Source organism: Stenella coeruleoalba (genome assembly GCF_951394435.1).
Source record: "Stenella coeruleoalba genome assembly, chromosome: 15".
Classification (NCBI taxonomy): domain Eukaryota; kingdom Metazoa; phylum Chordata; class Mammalia; order Artiodactyla; family Delphinidae; genus Stenella; species Stenella coeruleoalba.
Genome location: NC_137161.1, coordinates 47,930,008 through 47,949,785, shown reverse-complemented (window position 1 = coordinate 47,949,785; position 19,778 = coordinate 47,930,008).

Here is a 19,778-nt window from a genome sequence, read left to right as displayed (position 1 = left end):
ATTTACTCCAAAGCACGGCATCTGTAAAAGCATAATGCCGGGGGACCAGGGGCTCAGCCTGCTGTTCATTTCAAAAACCCTCTGGCAGAGATCATCTGGGCTCAGGATGTCACTCCTTGGTCACTCCCAGATTCTTGATGGATTTATTAAGTTTTTCGGGGAAAGTTCTCTGTTATTTGCTTGGCAAAGCCTTTTTGGCTCCCGTTGGGAGATGATTACAAGAAGCTTATGGAAAAGAAGTGGAGACCCCAGTCATATGTGGTCTCAGAGCTGACCGACAGTTTTCTAGAGGCCCGAGGGGCCAGGTGGGGAAAACATGTGGCTGGATTGGGGTGATTCGTTCGCCTAAAGGTATGGACAAGTTGAGAGCAGTGCTGACCATCGCCACAGGGAGTCACAAACGCCCGTGCCCTCTGGGTCGGGCAGTAGGGAGTGGCGGGGACTGTGGTGAACTGGAGATTGCTTGTGCCTTCCAAACAGCAACCCTGCCCTCAGGCCGACCTGCCTTGTGGGAATGAGTGCCCAGCTTTGCCAGATCTTTGATTTGTCAAAAGAGGCCAGGAATTTGGAGCTGAGAAATTTCCAGATTCTTCATGTTGAGAACCAATTTTTTCAATTGAAAAGAAGCTCAACATCAATCATCATTAGGGAAATGAAAATCAAACTACAGTGAGATACCACCTCATACCCATTAGGATGGACTATTACTAAAAATAATAATAAAACAGAAAAAAATAAGTCTTGGTGAGAATGTGGACAAGTTGGAACCCTTGTACGGTGCTGATGGGAATGCCAAACAGTATAGCTGTTGGGGAAAACAGTATGGCTACTCATCAAAAAAATAAAAATAGAATTACCCTATGACCCAGCAGTTCCACTTCTGAGTGTATGCTTAAAAGATTTGAAAGCAGGGTCTCAAAGAGATGTCTGTACACTCATGTTCATAGCAGAATTATTCACAATAGCTAAAATGTGGAAGTACCCCAAGTGTCCATTGATGGATGAATGGACAACTAAAATGTGGTATATTCGTATGACAGAATATTATTCAGTGTTAAAAAGGTAGGATATTCTGACACATGCCACAACATGGACATTGTCGACATTATGCTACATGAAATAAGCCAATCACAAAAAGACAAATAGTATATCATTCCATTTATATAAGGTACTTAGAGTCCTAAAATTCATAGAAATTCTACAGAAAGTAGAACTGTGGTTGCCAGGGGCAAGGGGAGGGGAGACTGGGGAGTTAGTGTTTAATGGGGACAGAGTTTCAGTTTTACAAGATGAAAAGAGTTCTGGAGATGGATGTTGGAGATAGTTCACAACAATGTGAGTATACTTAATGCCATTGAACTGTATGCTTAAAGTGGTTAACATGGTAAATTTTATGTATATTTTCCCACAAAAAAAAAAGTGGAAAAAGTTGTAAGTACAGCACAAAGAAAACTTGTCTTTGGGCCGGCGGGGCCTGAGGCTGCTGGCTCGTCCCCTCTGCTGCACCTGAGCCTCCACTTCAGCCTGCTCACTGCATCCACTTTCTTGCCAGGCCCAGCTCTGCACCATCTCCGGGGCTGGGTGCACCTGGGTTTCAATCCTGCTCTGCTTCTCACAAGTCATGAGATGTTGGAGTCGTCCCCTAAGGGTAGGCCAGGGATTATAAAAGTAGCTTTGTCACTGTGTTTGTTTCCTACCTGAAGATCCCTGGAGGCACTGACCCCAAATGCCTCAGCCCAGGTGCCCTGGGTGATGGCAAAGGTGAGCTCAGCTCCTGGTCATGTGAACTGCTTGCCCACACGCTGACTTGACATGGTGCTTAGGAATTACAAGCTCTCTTTAAATCCATGCTTAACAGTTTAAGAGGAGGGCATATGTGCAGGTGAGCCAAACTAAATGTTGTGAAGAAAAGAGGACGGGAGGGTGTATTAGCAAAACAATTTTACATAAGTTCCCCTCACAGTTTTCTTATAGAGTTTAAAGTTTTGTTGTTGCCTGTTTTCTCTGAGGGATTCCAACAGACTTGTTTTTTTCTGACAGTGTAAAATTTGGTAAAAGTAAACTAGAACTTTTTTGGTAAAAGTACATTTGTGAGTTATATTCTTAAAATACACCATCTTTTCTTGGGCATTTACCAAGGATTTGAAAGCAAGTAAGTTGTACAGGGTCCTTGTCCTCAAGGAGCTTACATTCTAAAGGAAAGACAAAATTAAAAGTACTTTTTTAGCTTCTGGGTAAGGGTTACTAGGGATTGGTGGGTGACCAGCCGGCGGGGATAGGTCAGGGGACCTGTCCTGCTGGACAGAAAGCCTGAGCTGACAGTACAGGGGGACCAGGACTGAGCCAGAGAGCCAATGGGAGGGGGAAATGGAGAAACACAGAGAGGAAGTTCTCGTGTCTGTGATGTGAAACCTAAGACGAGGGCCCAGTATTAAGTGCTGCCTTGACATCTGGTAAAGCCCCCAGAGCCTCAGATGCCCAGACCACAGGTTCCCCTCCCCACCCTGCTCCCCAGGATGAGGTCCCCCACCCAAGCAACCCTCCTTGTCAAGGGGACCAGGCACAGTTCCTGCTTATCCCTGAGGAGCGGGTTTCAGCCTGTGGAGGTGTTCAAACAAGCCAACCACACCCTGCCTCTTGAGCCGGAGGTCACCCCGCCCCTTGATACCACCGAGCTCAGCGCTGCAAGAAACAGGCTGTTCACTCTGTCCCCAAGCACAGCCCCTGTGGGGCCCTGAGCGGCGTGGGGTCCTCTTCTGCCCCCAGCTGTGAGGATGTGTGACAGTCTCCTCTGTCCAGCGCCGTGTGTGTCCTTGGCCATCCCCATGACCCTAGGACCGGAATCCCCCCTCAGCAGCAGGTGAATAGGAGGCGGTTAAGCAATGCCCAGCAGGATGCACATGGGGAGCCATGAATCAGCATTGCTGGAGGATTCGGTGAGGCTGGAGCAGTGGGATGGCCGCCCAGGAAGTGGGCAGAGACCAGCTCACGGCCGTTCTAGCACCTTTAACTGGTCATGCGGACCTTTGTGGCAGGCACCTCTGGAGTATGCGGACCAGGGATGAGGACCAGCCATATGTGAGTGTAAATAGGGGGCTCTGGACAGCACATGGCGGCGTTCAAAGAGGATGAGGCTCCAGGGAGCAAGTCTGATCAGGGGGCTACTGCGGATGTCCGGGTAAGAGACAGTGAGGACCTTAACCAGGACCAGGGTGTGCGGTGGAGGAGGGCGAGCCTTGGCAAGGGTTTATGATGTAGGAAATGTAGTCAGTTTGCCCCACCTGATCAAAAGGCATCAGGTATGTGCTGAATCCATTAGTGAGTGAGTGAGTGTTAAAGGGGCTCTTGCTGGAGCCCAGCAGGACCGCAGGGTAAGGTTGTGCAGGGTGAGAGCTTCCCAAGGGCAGCCAGCCTGCAGATGAGCGAGGGCCGGGGGCCCATCTTGTGCTCCAGTAACCTGGCATAGTGGCGAAGTGTGTAGGAGGTCGCCAGGAGAGCCGAGACGAAGATAAGACCGCCACCACCCCCCACCCCCCCCACCCCCCCACCCCCCCCCCCCCGCCCAAGAGATGATGTGATCTCATGCTCAAGTGCTGACTCAGGCTGGGCGTGCAGAATTCTGAAAAGGCAAACGCCATCTCTCTCCGTTTTCCTGTGTGAGATGAGTTGGACTTCTTGAAAAAAAAAAAACAACTTTCATTTCTTCCCTTTGGGTAGGATTAACCTTCAACATGTTGACTCAAGTATGAATTAACTAGTGGATCCAAATGTAGGGTTTTGTTTTTTTTTTTCGAGACTAGGGAAAAGTCCATAGTCCTCTGGACTGTGATTTCAAGAGAAAATTTAGAAAGATGAGAAACTCAATGAATCAGATGCTAAAGAACTTTATTCTGGCGGTTCTCAACTCTGGCGGCACAGTAGAAATATCTGGGGAGTTTTTAAAAATAGTTAAACCCAGCTCCACACCCAGAGATTGTGATACAGTTTGAGGGGCAGGGCCCTGGCATCTGTATTTATGCTACCCCCACCAAAGACAGCTGTGGAACGGGTGCCTGCCAGGTTGTTAGCCCAGGCGCCGGTGGAAGAGAAAATGCACGTTGTGAGACCAGCAAGCAACATTTTATATTAAAGGACTTTCACAATCGCTAGCTTTCACAACCTTATTTTACTCACGTTACACTAAATCAGCGCTCAAATGGTTCTCAGACCAAGCACTTAAGATTTAAGTACATGAAATCTTCAAGTTGGAAAAAAAAAACTTTCAAGAAGATTCCACCTTATCGATTCACACTTGAGCACATTGTCAAGCACTGTGGAGGGCTGGTTGTTAGCCGGTATTAGTTGGGTTTGGAGAACCAGCAAATAAATTAAAGGCAGTACCTGAAAGATCTGAGGGTTAGGTGGACATCTTACATTCTGATGACGATTTTTGTTTCATCTTCTCCCTGCCCCAAAGTAAACCATAAATCAAGGTTTACAAGGACTTAGAAGATTTTTTTTTCTAATAAGTCCACAAAAATGTGTGGCAGACTCCATAGGAACCTGCTTCTCATGTGCTCCTGAGTTCAGCTACTGATTCTCCCTGTGGCTTTTAGAAATTTCTTCTCAGTTTTCCCATCAGTGTAATTATTGAAAGGCACCACACCCCATGCATGACACCCACAGCAACACGAGACTCTGCCAATGACTTTCAAAAGCATAGAAAAGACACCTTCCCCTCCTCATACATGCTTAAATTCCAAAACAGTGCATTAATTTACATGGTAGTATAGTGAGCAGAGAAAATCACAAATTCCCCAGCATAATCTAACTAAAGGGGTATATATATATATATATATATATATATATATATATATATATATATATATATATATATATATATATAGGATTAATTATCTATGGCAGATGTCCCCAAAGTTTCTCCACTCACAGTGACCTGAGCATCTCAGTAATTTTTTTGTGGCACCCCCTAGACCAAGAAGAATACTCCAAAATCCTGTTATTGAGTTCAAATATAAGTATTCAGTAGCCATTTGAAAAAAATAATACACAATACACAGGGCTTGAAAAAATATTTTTTATTTCTTCCTTAAATAAATATCCTGAAACTAATTAAATATTAAGGTGCCTGCTGGGCATTCACACTTCTCAAACCTTGGACCCAGATTGGATAAACCACCTTCACTTCCTGTACCACGTTGATCTTCACATGATACTTTTTTTTTTTAATCACTGAAAACTCAGCTTTACAAATGTATAATGTTATTGAAAGGAATGAGCATGATCTAAGGTTGAAATTGTGAGCAACTTCAAGGTAGTCCCAACCTCTCTGAACCTCGGTTTCTTCACTCCTGGAATGATGATCAAATAAATGCATGCCCACCTTATTTGACATTATTGTTGTGAAAAATGAGTGGGATAAAGTGTAAAAATGGTCTCTAAAAAATGTAAAGCACTATGATAATAGACGTTCATTTCCAGTAATAAATAATAAAGATGGTAACTTGGAACATATCATAACATGAATGGAATTAAGAAATTAAATACTAAGTATCTTGAAAATTGTTATCATCCTTTAAGTTAAGTGCTAAGTCTTAGCACTTAAAGTGTGGTCTGAAGTGTGTTAGACTCGGCTGGGAGTGTGTTAGAAGTGCATAATCTCAGCTTCACCCCAGCCTTACTGAATCAAAACAAGGTGTCTTAAAAAAAAAAAAAAAAAAAAAGATGTCTAGAGGATTCACCTGCACATTAAAGTTTGGAAAGCAGTGATGTAATTTAACTTCATCATTTTGTATTAGTTAGCTATCACAGTAAAATTACTTGTCCTAACCATAATGGAGTAGAAACCAACAACAGAAGGAAATCTTGGAGATCTCCAAATGTTTGGAAATTAAATAACACACTTTAAAATAACCCATGGATCAAAGAAAAAATCACAAGGAAAATTAGAAAATATCTTGAAACTGAGTTAAGATTAAAATGCAATATGTCAAAACTTACGGCATGTATCTAAACTAGTGCTTAGAGGAAAGTTCATAGCATTAAATGCTTACATTAGAGAAGAAGAAAGGTCTCAAATCAATTACATAAGCTTCCACTTCAGGAACCTAGAAAAAGAAGAGGAAGTCAAACCCACAGTAAGCAGAAGGAAGAATATACAGTAAGTCCCCTACATACGCACCTTCAAGTTGCGAACTTTCAAAGATGTGAACGTGTGTTTGTCAAATCACGTACGTTAGTTCACGTGTCTGGCGTACGTTGTCCCACATGTGCATCCTCTGCAAGTGGTTATGCTTTTGTGTACTTTACTGTATAGAGTACAGTAGTACAGTATCTTTATTTCAAGCCCAGGATGTCGGGAAGCAAGCGTAAAAGCAGTGGTGATGTAGCTTGTCCTGCTAAGAAGCACCAAGTGATAACAATGGAAACAAAAGTGAAAATAATTGAGAGAGTGGAGCGAGCCAAAAAGATGGCAGACATCACTCATTCTTATGAATTATTCAACCACTGGCACCATTCTAAAGAACAAGGACAAGATCATGGAACATGTGAAGGCTGCTGTGACGATGATGTCAACAATGATATCAAAGAAACGTGAAAAAGTGATGGAGGAGATAGAGAAAGTCCTCAATGTGTGGATGCAGGATCAGCATCAGCGTCGAGTCCTGCTCAGCTTAACGCTGATTCAAGAGAAAGCTAAAAGGCTTTATGAAGCCTTGAAGAAGTAACATGGTGAAGAATCAGAGGGCACATCTTTTAATGCCAGCCATGGCTGGTTTCATCGGTTCAAGGCTAGAGCCAACCTTGACAACGTAAAAGTAAGTGGAGAGGCAGCAAGTGCATATATGGTAGCTGCCTGGGAATTTCCTGAAACACTCCGAGAACTTACTGATGATGGTGTGTATTTACCCCAGCAAGTTTTTAACGTCGATGAGACACGACTGTACTGGAAGAGGATGCCAGACCGAAGTTACATCAGTAAGGAGGAAAAGTTGATGCCAGGCTATAAAGCAGCAAAGGATAGGCTAACTCTGTTGTTTGGTGGCAATGCTTCTGGTGATATGAAGCTGAAGCCTGTCTTAGTTTATCACTCAGAGAACCGAAGAGCCCTTTAAAACATAGCCAAGGGCTCTCTTCCTGTTGTGTGGAAGAGTAATCCCAAAGCCTGGGTTACACGGGCCATTTTCCAGGACTGGTTTTTCCACTACTTTATCCTGGAGGTAGAGAAATATTTCTTGGAGAAGGACATCCCATTCAACATTCTTTTGCTGCTCGATAATGCTCTGGGCCACCCCCCATTCATGGATGACTTTCATCCCAATGTCATAGTAGTACATCTGCCACTGAATACTACATTGCTCATCCAACCTATGGACAAGGGAGTTATAGCGACTTTCAAGAAAAATTATTTATGTCACACTTTTCGTCAGTAAAGGCAAGTGACAAATCAGGAACAACCTTGTGACAATTTTGGAAGGACTATAACATCTACAAGGCCATAAAAAATATTGACTTCACTTGGTGTGAGTTTACGGCTGTCACCATGAATGGGGTTTGGAAGGACCTTTGCCCACAGTTTGTTCATGATTTTCGTGGACTTGAGAAGGTGGATGAGGGGTCCAAAGAGGTCTTCAGCAACGTAGTGACCCTCAGTGAGAAGCTGGAGCTAGATCTGCAAGAGGACAACTTCACTGAACTCCTTGCTGTGCAACACAAGGAGCTTATTAATGAAGACCTGATGGAATTGGAGGCCCAGAGAAAGGACGAAGAGGGACAAGAGGAAGAAGAAGTAACTGAAGAACTAAAGAGATTCATGATGCAGGAAATGGCAAGGGGATTTTATTTATTTGAGGAGGCACTGGTAAGATTTTGAGGCACAGAACCTGAATGTAGAACAGTACACAAAACTTGCAGCAGCCATTCAGAATGCAATCCAGTGCTACCTTGTCATCTATGATGAGAAAAAAAGAGCTACTACCCAGACATCCCTGGATTGTTTTATCAAGAGGGTAGATAGAATTGAATCCAGCAAGGAACCAGAACCTGTGCCATAACGTCAGGCGTGAGTGAAATTGCAGCTTGCCCTCCGTCTTCTATTGTTGATGATCCTTCAGCTCTACCATCTCCCACCTCCTCTCCGTTCTCCAGTCAGTAACTCTTCTTGCCTGTTCACTTGATGGCAGCCCCTGTGTGCCAGCCGTTGTACTGTACTACTGTACTTTTCTAGGAACTGTACAGTCAAATTAAAAATGTTTTTTTGCGTGTTTGTTTTTTATGTATTATTTGTGTGAAAAGTGTCAATAATATAAATGTATTACAGTACAGTACTATATAGCCGATTGTGTTAGTTGGGTACCTAGGCTAACTTTGTTGGACTTACAAACAAATTGGACTTATGAACGCACTCTTGGAACAGAACTCATTCGTATGCAGGGGACTTTACTGTAGTAATGATCACAGCGAAAATCAATGAAATAGAAAACAAAAAAAGAGAGAAATCAATGAAATACACAAAGTTGGTTTTTTGAAAAATCAACAAAGTTGATAAATGTTTAGCTAGACTGACCAAGACAAAAAGAGTGAAGACATAAACTCTCAAAATCAGAATGAAAGAGGATACATCAGTACATGCCCTAGAGAAATCAAAAGAAAGTCAAAGGGAAATATTATTCACAACTTTGTGCCAACAAATTGGACGAGTTAGATGAAAGGAATTCCTAGCAAAATTAACAAAACTGACAAAGTAGCATCAAGTCTGATTAGATTAATATCAAGTAAAGACATTGAATCAGTCATTTAACATCTTTGCACAAAGAAAAGTCCAGGCACAGCTGGCTTCACCGGTAAAGTCTATTGAACGTTTAATGCAAATGAGTGGAATAATACAATCCTACACAAATTTTATTTAAAAATAGAGGAAAGAACAATTTTTTAAAGGAATGAACTTTTTAAAAAAATTATTTGTTTGTTTATTTTGGCTGTGCAGGGTCTTAGTTGTGGCATGCAGGATTTTTAGCTGCGGCATGTGGACTTCTTTGTTGTGGCATGCATGCGGGATCTAGTTTCCTGACCAGGGATCGAACCCAGGCCCCCTGTACTGGGAGCAGAGTCTTACCCACTGGACGACCAGGGAAGTCCCAGGAAAGGGCAATTTCTTACTCATGTTTTAAGGGCAGTATTACACCTGACAATCACAAGCAAAGACTACAAACATCGCTTGTGAACATAGATGCAAAAATCCTTAATAAAATATTAACAAATCAAATCCAACAATATATGAAAAGGAATGGTCGTTGCTGTATACCTTTGAGCATTTTCCAGAGTTCCAGCAAAGTTGATTCCGATAGCTTCTGCTCATCTTTTCAGTGTTTCTCTGGAGGGACAGGCCCTTGCTGCTGCCAATCTGCCATTTTCAGTGATGTCATTGCCCTGGTTGACTTCTTGACCACAACCTCATGAGAGATCTTCATCCAAAACCATCCAGCTAAGCCACTCCCAAATTCGTGACCCACAGAAAATGCGAAATAATGTGTTTACTATTTTTAAGCCAAATTTTAGAGCAATTTGCTACACTGCAATAGATAACTAATGCAAGATTATAAATCATGACCATTTTCCTAGGAATGCAAGGATGGTTTTATATTTGAAAATAAAATAATGTAAAACATCATGTTAATAGAGTAAAGGAAGAAACGTATAATCATCTCAGCCAATTCAGCAAAAGCATTTGATAAAACCCAACACCCATTCATTAAGATAAAACAAATAACTCCTTAACAAACTAGGAAAAAACCTCGACCTGATGAAGGGTGTCTTTGGAAAGCCTATAGCTAACATCCTTCTTATGGTGAAAGGCCAGGTGATTTCCATATAAGAGTAGTAACATGGGGGCTTCCCTGGTGGCGCAGCGGTTGAGAGTCTGCCTGCTGATGCAGGGGACATGGGTTCGTGCCCCGGTCTGGGAAGATCCCACATGCCGCGAAGCGGCTGGGCCCGTGAGCCATGGCTGCTGAGCCTGCGCGTCCGGAGCCTGTGCTCCGCAGCAGGAGAAGCCACAACAGTGAGAGGCCCGCGTGCTGCAAAAAAAAAAAAAAAGAGTAGTAACATGGTAAAGATACCCCTTCTTACCACTCCTAATACAGGTTATGCTGCAATTTCTAGTCAGTATAATAAATCAAGAAAAAGAAAGGCATATAATTAGAATGGAAGAAGTAAAACTATATTATGTTACAAATTACAGGATCTTGTAGGTAGAAAATCCTAAGAAATCTACCCCAAAATGAGGATAATTAAGTTTAGCAAGGTCTCAGGACACAAGAATCAGGTTCACTGTGTTTCTATACACTAGCAATGAACAATCCAAGAATGAAATTATGAAATAATTGCATTCACAATAGCATAAAGAGAGTAAAATATGCATGAAACAGATCAGCAAAAGGAGTACAGTACCTTTCTATTGAAAACTACAAAACACTGTTAGGAGAAATTGTATTTCTCAAGTAAGTTTCACGTAGGCAGCATATGACTGTGTCTTGCTTCTTTATCCAGTCAATCACAGCTCATTGAAACTGGAGTCTTCAGAGCATCTGCATTTAATGTGGTCATCTATGTCACTGGGTTTAAATATACCATCTTGATATTTTCTAGTCCATCTGTTCTGTTTCCTCTTTTCTCTGTGTCCCCTTCCTTTGGATTGAGTACTTTTATGGGTTCATTTTAATCTCCTTTGTTGATTTATTATATATGGCACTTTGGTTTTTAGCATTTGGTTTAGAGTTATAGTATACAGTTGACCCTTGAACAACACGGGTTTGAACTCCGTGGGTCCACTTGTACTCAGACATTTTTCAATAAATATGTACTACAGTGCTACACGATCCGCAGTTGGTTGAACCCATGGATGTGGAACTGTGGATACGGAGGATGGACTGTAAAGTTATATGCAGATTTTCAACTGAACAGGGGTTGGCACCCAATCCTTGTGTTGTTCAAGGGTCAACTGTATATCTTTAACTTATCACAATCTATCTTTAAGTAATATTATACCATTTTGCATACAATATTAGAACCATAAAACATCATACTTTGATTTCTACTTTTATTAAAACCATGATACTTTTTTTTTTTTTTTTTTTTTTTTTTTTTTTTGCGGTACGTGGGCCTCTCACTGTTGTGGCCTCTCCCGTTGCGGAGCACAGACTCCGGACGCGCCAGCTCAGCGGCCATGGCTCACAGGCCCAGCTGCTCCATGGCCCGCAGGATCCTCCAGGACTGGGGCATGAACCCGTGTCCCCTGCATCGGCAGGCGGACTCCCAACCACTGCGCCACCAGGGAAGCCCCATGATACATTTTTATTAGTTTTGCTTTAAACAAAACTAGTTCAATTTTACTTTAAGGATATTAAAAATATGAAAAAGTATATTATATTTACCTTATAAATTACCATTTACAAGGTTTTTCATTCTTTTTATAGTTCCAGTTTTCATCTGATATCATATCTTTCTGTATGAAGGATTTAACATTTCTTCTGGTACAAGGTCTGCTAGTGATTTCTTTCAGCTTTTGTGTACTGAGTATATTGCCTTCATTTTTGAAATATTTTTTTGCTATGCATAGAATTCTAGACTGACATTTTTTTTTTCTTTTCACATTTTAAAGGTGTTCTTGCACTGTCTTCTGTCTTGTACTGTTTCCTGAGGGCTGTCATGCTTATGCTTGTTTCTGTATTCACAATGGCCTTTTTTTTTCTGTAGCTGCTTTTAAATAAGTAATCTTTTTATGATTACTTTTAAACAGTTTGATCATGTTGCACCTTGTTGTTTTCTTCATATTCCTTATTTTATTAAAAAAATTTTTTTAATTAATTCTTTTTGGTTGTGTTGGGTCTTCATTGCTGCGCACAGGCTTTCTTTAGTTGTGGCGAGCAGGGGCTACTCTTTGTTGTGGTGCGCGGGCTTCTCATTGCGATGGCTTCTCTTGTTGTGGAGCACGGGGTCTAGGCACATGGGCTTCAGTATTTGTGGCATGCAGGCTCAGTAGTTGTGGCTCACGGGCTGTAGAGCGCAGGCTCAGTAGTTGTGGTGCATGGGTTTAGTTGCTCCACGGCATGTGGGATCTTCCCGGACCAGGGCTCAAACCCGTGTCCCCTGCATTGGCAGGTGGATTCTTAACCACTGCTCCACCGGGGAAGTCCGTTCTTCATATTTCTTGATCTTGGAGTTTGGTTAGTTTCTTAGATCTGTGGGTTTATAGTTTATATTGAACTTGAAAATATTTCAGCCATTTATTCTTCAATTTTTCCGTTCTATTATTTTTATCTTCCCCCACCTTCAAAGACATCAATTACATATGTATTTGTCTGTAATTATTATTCCACAGCTAACTGATACTCCGTTCTTCTTCCTTTTTTAGCTTTTTTTTCTTGGTGTGTTTCATTTTGGATAGTTTATATTCCTACATCTTCAAGATAATGAATCATTTCTTCTGCAATGTCAAATCTTCTGTCGATCCTACCCAGTGTATTTTTCATTTCAAACTTTGTAATTTTCTTCTCTGACGTTCAATTTGGGCCATTTCATACATACACAGAATTAAGGGGTCCCCCTCTCCACCTCACTCCAGTTCTGAATTCTATACAAACACACACTCTGGCCTTCAGAGGTCTCTTTTTCTGGTTGGTTGGAGTTTTTTGTTTGTTTGTTTTTTGCCTGAAAGGTAGTTTTTTCATCAGAATTTTAGACTCCTACACCACCTTGCAGCTCTGTGACTGGGGTATTTTCCATTGTCCTCAGGGCTAAGCTATGAAAGAGAAAAAGGAAAATGGTAATTTCCTCTATGCTTTTACAATGGGGACCCCTTTTCATAGATGCTTTGGTCCAAAGATGAGATTTCTATTGAGTTTTATCCACTCACGCAATCACCATGTATCTCTGCAACACTGTTTTTGCTTACTTTTAAGAGTACTTAGGTAGTTGTTTTTTGTATTTTGTGCAGAGTTTTTGGTTGGAGTCACTGAATGAAATAGATTTACTATTTACTCCATCTTGGGGAAAATTGGAAGCCTACTTTTTTCTATTTATTTGTGCCTCTGAATCTCAAATGTATTTCTAGCAGAAAGCATAAAGTCAGATTTTGCTTTTCTTTTTTTAAAAATCAAGTCTGACGATTTTTGTCTTTTGTTTAGAATACTTAGTTCATTCACACGTAAGGCAATTACTGATATGTTGGATTTACAGCTGCCAATTTGCTTTTTGTTTTCTATGTGTATCATGTTTTTTTTGTTCCTTTGTTCCTCCATGACCACCTTATTTTGTGTTGAACAAATATTTAGTATGTCATTTTAACTACTTTGTCGCTTTTCTAGTTTTTTAAAAGTTTTCCCCCATTGGTTGCTGTAGATATTATACTATACATTTTTAACTTATCATAACTCATTTCAAATTAATACTGCCTTAATTCTGATAAAATATATCAATTTTATCCCAATAGAGTTTCATTCCCTCCCCTCGCTTATGATATTGTCTTAAATATTACATCTCTGTATCTTTTGTAATCACACATACCCACACAATCTTTATTATTTATGCAATATTTATTTTTAACAACTTGAGTTAGTATGGTACATATGTTATAATTGATAAACTACTATTGATACAGTACTGAAAATTGAAGTCCATAATTTACATTAGTATTTACTCTTTGTGTTGTATAGTACAGAGCTGTAGGTTTTTGATAAATGTGTCATGTCATGTATCCACCGTGACAGTTTCAAAGAGAATATTTTCACAGCCCTAAAAATCTCCTGTACTCTACCTCTTCATCCTCACCCCCAACCCTCAAACCACTGATCTTCTTGTCTCTGTAATTTTGCCTTGTCCAGAATGTCACATAGTTCGAATCATACAGTATGTAGCCTTTTCAGGTGGCTTCTTTCATGGAGCAATATGCATTTAGTGTTTCTCCATGTCATTTTGTGTCTTGATAGCTCATATTTTTAAATTAATGAATAATATGCCATTGTATGGAGGTCCCACAGTATGTGTATTCTGTCGACTATTAAAAGTCATCTTCATTGCTTCCTGTTTTTTGATTATGACTAAAGCTGTTCATGTTCAGGTTTTTGCATGAACATAAGTTTTCAGCTCGTTTGGGTAAATACCGGGGAAGGTGATGGTTGGATCATATGGTAAGAGTATGTTTAGTTTTGTAAGAAACAGCCAGACTGTCTTCCAAAGTGACTGTACCATTTTTCATTCCCACCAGCCACTTTAAGAGTTCCTGTTGCTCTACAACCAGCATTTGGTGTTGTCAGTGTTTTAGATTTTGGCCATTCTATTAGGTTTGTGGTGACATCTCGTTGTTTGTTTGTTTGTTTGTTTTTGCGGTATGCGGGCCTCTCGCTGTTGTGGCCTCTCCCGTTGCGGAGCACAGGCTCCGGACGCACAGGCTCAGCGGCCATGGCTCACGGGCCCAGCCGCTCTGCGGCATGTGGGATCTTCCCAGACCGGGGCACGAACCCATGTCCCCTGCATTGGCAGGCGGACTCTCAACCACTGCGCCACCGGGGAAGCCCTCTCACTGTTGTTTTAATTTACAATTCCTTAGCGATATATGATGTTAAGCATCTTTTCATATGCTTATTTGTCATCTGTATATCTTCTTTAATGAGATTTCTGTTCAGCCCTTTTGCGCATTTAAAAAAAATGTGTTCTTTGTTTTCTTATTGTTGAGTTTTAAGAGTTCTTTGTATATTTTGGATAAGAGACCTTTTAATTTTTAGTTTATTTATTTATTTTTTGGCTGCGTTGGGTCTTCATTGCTATGCATGCCTTCTCAAGTTGAGGTGAGTGGGGGCTACTCTTCGTTGCAGTGGGAGGGCTTCTCATTGTGGTGCCTTCTCTTATTGCGGAGCACAGGCTCTAGGCACACAGGCTTCAGTAGTTGTGGCATGTGGGCTTCAGTAGTTGTGGCTCATGGGCTTAGTTGCTCTGCGGCATGTGGGATCTTCCCACACCAGGCCTCGAACCCGTGTCCCTGCATTGGCAGGCAGATTCTTAACCACTGTGCCACCAGGGAAGCCCCAATAACATTCCTTTATCAAATAAATGTTTCGTAAAAATTTTCTCCCTGTGACTTGTTTTCTTTCTCTTAACAATGTCTTTTGCAGAGCAGTTTTTCACTTCAGTGAAGCCCAAGTTACTAGCTTCTTCTTTCATAGATGGTGCTTTGGGTGTTGCATCTAAAAGCCATTGCCAACCACTTAGCATAATGCCCTCAGGTCTGCCTATATTGTCACAAATGGCAGAGTTTCCTTCTTTTTTCCGGCTGAGTAATATTTCATTGTGTATATATACCACATTTTCTTTCTCCATTCATCCATTGATGACACTTAGGTTGTTTCTATGTCTTGGCTGTTGTGATAATGCTGCAGTGAACCTGGGAGTGCAGGTATCTATCTCTACAAGACCCTGTTTTCATTTCCTGTGGCTGTATAACCAGAAGTGGGATTGCTGGATGATACGGTAGCTCTATTTTAACTTTTTGAGGAGCTGTCATACAGTTTTCCATAGTGGAAATGGTAGTGTCTGCACCAGTTTACATTCCCACCAACAGTGCACTATCCCCGTTGCACTATCCAATGTTGAACTATCCTTGCGTCCTGGGGATAAATCCCATTTGATCATGGTGTATGATCCTTGTAATGTGCTGTTGAATTTGGTTTGCAAGTATTTTGTTGAAGATTTTTACATCTATATTCATAAGGAATATTGGCTTGCAGTTTTCTTTTCTTGTAGTGACCTAATCTGACTTTGATATAAGGGTAATAGTGACCTCCTAAAATTAATGTGAAAGTATTCTCTCCTCTTTTGTTTTTGAAAGTTTGAGAATTACTGGCATTAATTCTTCTTTAAATGTTTGATAGAATTCACCAGTGAAGCCATCTGGTCCTAGGATTTTCTTTGTTGGGGTGTTTTTGATTACTGATTGAATCTCCTTACTTGTATTGATCTGTTCAGATTTTCTATTTTTTCATGATTCAGTCTTGGTAGGTTGTATGCTTCTAGGAGTATGCCAGTTTCTTCTAGGTTGTCCAATTTGTGGTGTATGTTTATTTATAATAGTATCTTATCAGCTTTTGTATTTCTCTGGTTGTCTGTTGTAATGTGTCTCCTTTCATTTATAATTTTATTAATTGAGTACTCTCTCTTTTTTTCTTGGTAAATCTAGCTAAAGGTTTATCAGTTTTGTTTATCTTTTCAAAAAAATCAACTCTAAGATTTCCCTGGTGGCGCAGTGGTTAAGAATCCGCCTGCCAATGCAGAGGACACAGATTCAATCCCTAGTCTGGGAAGATCCCACATGCTGTGGAGCAACTAAGCCTGTGCAGCACAGCTACTGAGCCTGCGCTCTAGAGCCCATGAGCCACAACAACTGAGCCTGTGTGCCACACCTACTGAAGCCCATGCGCCTAGAGCCCATGCTCCACAACAAGAGAAGCCACCACAATGAGAAGCCTGCACACTGCAACGAAAAGTAGCCCCTGCTCGCCACAACCAGAGAAAAGCCCGTGCACAGCAACAAAGACCCAACGCAGCCAAAAATAAATAAATAAATAAATAAATAAAAATTCATTTAGCCACTCTATTCCTTTTGATTGGAGAATTTAATTAATTTACATTTAAAGTAAGTATTGATAGGTAAGGATACTAATGCTATCTTATTAATTTTTTAATGTATTTATTTATTTATTTTTGTCTGCGTTGGGTCTTCGTTGCTGCATGCAAGCTTTTTCTAGTTGTGGTAAGTGGGGTATACTCTTCGTTGTGGCGTGTGGGCTTCTCATTGTGGTGGCTTCTCTTGTGGAGCATGGGCTCTAGGCACGAGGGCTTCAGTAGTTGTGGCACATGGGCTCAGCAGTTGTGGCTCCCAGGCTCTAGAGCTCAGGCTCAGTAGTTGTGGCACATGGGCTTAGTTGCTCCGCGGCATGTGGGATCTTCCTGGACCAGGGCTCGAACCCGTGACCTCTGCATTGGCAGGTGGATTCTTAACCACTGTGCCACCAGGGAAGTCCCTATCTTATTAATTTTTTCTGGCTGTTTTGTATTTCTTTTGCTGCTGATCATCCCATCCTGGAGTACGGGATGTCGTGGCAAAATGAAGCAGTCTTTTCTACTCTTTTTATGCAGTTATTCTCAGGTTTTTTTGTTTCACTGTGTTGCTGAAGCTTTGTAGGTGGACTCCAGAGCTCTCCTAGAGCTGTTTTCACTCATGGATCCCTGTCTAATTGTTGATCTTTGTCAGGGAATGGAGGTTGGGGTCTCCAGCTCCAGCATTTTGATTACCTATGCATATACTTTTAAACAAAGAATATACCTTCTGATTTTTTTCACTTAATAAATTGCAAACACAGGAATTTAATTTCAGATAAAATTATTTACTCAACATATATTTACGTACTTCTTATATATTACTATATACAAGTAGGATAGAGAAAAAGAGGTGATGCCGGTACCAAAAAGCCTAAATCCTCACACAGGTTTGATCCCTGACCTTCTGTGAATTAGAGGAAATGACTTCATTGTGCTGTGTTAGTACTTCTAGTACTTATTTTATAGTGTCTATAAAAGGCTTCATTAAAAACATTAAAGTAATTATGTTACTTATCCGTTAGTTCCTCTTTCTGTATAATCACTGTTAGGGCAGGATATCTTCCTCAAGGCATGATAAAAGATACACAAGAGACATAAAAATGCAAGATATAAAATACCCAAATAATTAGGTTTCAAACTTCAAATTTTGAAATTCTCATCTTGGCATTTTCCTGGGGAAGCAACAGGTTGCAGTTAAAAGAGTGACGTTTACACAGAGACCTGCATTTGAATCCAAGCTTAATCCTAACAACTAAGTTGGTGCCCTCAGCATGTTTTTTAATCCATTAATGTAAAGGGTGGTATGGCTGGTCTGGGTTTCCTGTGCTGCTGTGCACGAAGGCCTATTTTCTGTGAGTGGCTGGAAGGAGTACTAACTGGGAGTTTCACTTCTGTCCAGGGCTTACTAATGAGCAGTTTTCCTCCAGTGGGTACAGTCTACAGATGCTCCATGTGCTTAAGTGAGGTGACCTCTGTCCCCAAACAGGAGGAGTCTTGGCTTTTTCTGGACAGTACATCGATTTTTGTGAGGGAAGATTGCAGTCAACCCTCTGTGAACCTGGGTTCCACATCTGAGGATTCAACCAACAGTGGATAAAAATACACCCCCCCCAATTCCAGAAATTTCCCAAAAGCAAAACTTGAATTTTCTGTACACTGGCAACTATTTACATAGCATTTATATTGTATTTACATAACATTTACATTGTACTAGGTATTATAATTAATCTAGAGATGATTTAAAATATAAGGGAGGATGTGTGTAGGTCATATGCATCATATGCAAACACTACACCATTTTATATAAGGGAGACAGTGCCTGGCACAGAGTAGGTGATCAATAAGTGCGTCAATAAGTGATGAGGTCAAGTTTATCATCATATGTTTTTTTTTTTTTTTTTTTTGTGATATGCGGGCCTCTCACTGTTGTGGCCTTTCCTGTTGCGGAGCACAGGCTCCGGACGCGCAGGCTCAGCGGCCATGGCTCACGGGCCCAGCTGCTCCGCGGCATGTGGGATCTTCCCGGACCGGGGCACGAACCCTTGTCCCCTGCATCGGCAGGCGGACTCTCAACCACTGCGCCACCAGGGAAGCCCCATCATATGTTTTTATCAGGGACGCATGGTACACCAGGGTCGCTTAAAGATGCTTGCCAGGCACACATGCCCACAAGCTTTGGTGAAGGCTGGGTGTTCTCCCAGCAGTGCTCTCCCCAGAAGTCCAGCCCATACGTGAAGGTTTCTGATGCTGCTGCCAGGGCCAGGGGGCGGGGTGGGGGGGGGCGCTTCTGCAGAGAGTGACATCTGCAGCCAAACTGCAGACCGAAGGTGGCGGATGGAGGCACAGAGCAGGCAGTGATGCTCACTTAGGAGTTCGGGAAGAAGCGGAACGTGCAGCGGATGGAGTCCGTGTCGGTCCCCTCTTTCCACAGCTGTCTCAAGGTCCCTTTGGAGAAGATTAAGCTGGGATCCCCAGGTCTGCTTCTGACTTACCCATGGGACTAGGAGCTGTCACCTGGCTTGCCAGCATTCAGATAGCCAGGTGCCTGCCATATGCGCTCGGAGACTATAAAGAAAAGACAGATGAGTCTCTGACATGCCCTCTCCCTGGGCAGGAGCTGGATCTTCTGGAAGGTCAGTGTGGTAGTTTTAAAATCAGTCCGCAGGGACTTCCCTGGTGGTCCAGTGGTTAAGACTCTGCGCTTCCAGATGGGCACAGTTCCATCCCTGGTCAGGGAACTAAGATCCCGCCAGCGGCTTGGCGTGGCCAAAAAATAAATATAATAAAGTAACAAAATGTCCGCAAATTCTTTGACATGCCTCCCCTCAAAAGGTGGAGCTAGTCCCTTCCCTGCCCTCTGCCCTTGGATGTGGACTGGGCCTAGTGACTTGCTTCTGATGAGCAGAACGTGGCACAGGTGACAGCCTGTCACTTTTGAGACCAGCTCATACGGCTTCCCCCACCTCTCACAGCTTCCCCCACCTCTCTTCTTTCTGGTTGTTGGAACCCAGTCACCACGTTGTAAAGAAGCTCAGGCCACACACAAGGGGAGGTATGGCTGTCCCCCCGCACCCGTTAGGCTCTCAGCCCACAGCCAGCATCAGCCACAGACACGTAGGTGAACAAGC